The sequence below is a fragment of the Bos javanicus genome, chromosome 11 (genome assembly GCF_032452875.1).
Source record: "Bos javanicus breed banteng chromosome 11, ARS-OSU_banteng_1.0, whole genome shotgun sequence".
Lineage (NCBI taxonomy): Eukaryota > Metazoa > Chordata > Mammalia > Artiodactyla > Bovidae > Bos > Bos javanicus.
Window position 1 is genome coordinate 62779779 of NC_083878.1, and position 2043 is coordinate 62781821.

Sequence of the window (2043 nt, forward strand, 5' to 3'; positions counted from 1 at the left end):
CCAGAAGCAAGATACCCAAATGATTATGGCAGCTTCTTCTCAACCCTAAATGGCTTCTCCATGGGCTCAGGCTTTCAGCAAATGGCAGTGTGAAGCAGCAAAGAGAGCTGTTTTTACGTGACCCTGAGTAACGCAGCCTGGGAAGTCCCAAGTCAACCAGGAGCCCCGTGGCAGTTTGCCCAAAGGGGAACCCAAAACAGAATGGAGATTGAAGGAGGTTTGGGAAGCAGAGCCATGCTTTGACCAAAAGGTGAGCAACAAGAAAAGGAAAGGAATGAAAGCTTTCCTGTGTGGTCATCCCTGCACAGAAGATAGAATTAATTAAATTAAGAGGCTCTAATAATACTCTACTAAATTTAGAATTTGCAGCATTTTGTTATTTGGGAGCTGTTAGATTGCAGTGAGACCTGTAGTTTGGTATAAACAGATCATATCTGTTATAATTATGAATCCACCAGTGGTTAAAAAAAAAAGGAACCAGCAGGTATGGGGAGCAGGGGCTAGCAGTGCTATGGGTACATAGTAATGGGCAGTTAAAGAGTACAAAGGACTTCCCTGGTGGCCCAGTGGGTAAGAATCTGCCTTCCAATGCAGGGGATGCAGATTCAATCCCTGGTCAGGAACAAAGATCCCACATGCCCAAGGGCAACTAAACCCAAGCACCTCAACTACTGAGCCCAAGTGCCTTAGAGCCCACACTCAGCAACTAGAGAAGCCCCTAAGCCACAACGAAGACCCAGCACAGCCAACAACAACAAAAAAGAAAGTACAAAGAATATGGAGTTAAATGAATAGAGTGGGGCTACCGCCTGGGAGATAAAGGTTAGTAATTGAGTTGAAGCATAACCAGACAGGTGATATATTGTGTTCTTTCCCAAGGTTGGCTGTTCTTTAATTGTGCTGTTTATCTCTTAAGAACACTTGAGTACTTGCAAAGTTAACTTCTGGGCTGAAACTGAAGAACTATAGGTCCACACACATCCCTATTGCTTATAGATCCCTTGGTGCAGAAGTGAAGACCCTCTACAGATTGGTCTCAGCCTGCCTTTCCAAAATAAGACATAGAAGAGCCAGTGGATAATGCATTAGGTTGGGAAAAGATGAATTAACATTGGACCTGACACCACATTGATAACTGATAGAAATGACAGGTTGTCTACAAAGGAGTGAGAAGGTAGGAAGAACAAGGCTTGCCCATGGGTCAAGGCACTGTCCCATCTCCTCTGCTGCCCTCTCCACTTTGTCCCTCCTTCACGCTCACCCCCTTTCCAAGACATCCAGTTATATTCTGGAGGTGCTTTCTGACTAGCTGAAGTTACTATCACATCCCAAACTAGGCTGGCAGCTCTTTGACATGCTTCAAATTACTTACACCCCTTTCCTTCCACTTTCTGCCCCATTTGTTAGACAAATCCATAAAGACACCATGGAATTATCTGTCACAGCAAAATACAATAGAGACAACTTTATGCCAATCATCATGGGAATTGGTTAAAAAATTATAGTCAGCATATTGTAGAGTACTATGCAACCATAGAAAGGGAAACACACTGTGTAAATTGATAGGAGAAATGTCCATAATATATTGCTGAGTTTTTTCAAAAAGTGGTTTGTCTGAAACTATGTCAGAAGTCAAATGATTCCATCTTTGTAAAATGAATAAAACCAAGGAATGTATAGATGCCTTGAGACCCCAAGAGTAAGCTTGGGGAACAGCAGGTAGTCTGTTTGGCAAGAGCCTGAGACTCACCTTGATGGTGAAACGTTGTTGCTGAACCACGAAAGACGCCGGGATTCTTGGCCTCTGGAGGAGAAGAATTCAATCCGGGGCCAGAGATGAGGCTTGATCGCTCAGAACTTTTGTGTAATAAAGTTTTATTAAAGTATAAAAGAGATAGAGAAAGCTTCTGACATAGACGTCAGAAGGGGACAGAAAGAGTGCCCCTCTGCTAGTCTTTAGTAGTTAAATAGCTACTAGCAAGCTGTTAATTATAGAAAGGAGATGTCTCAAAACTCAGAGTGGCACCAGGCCCCTCACCCACA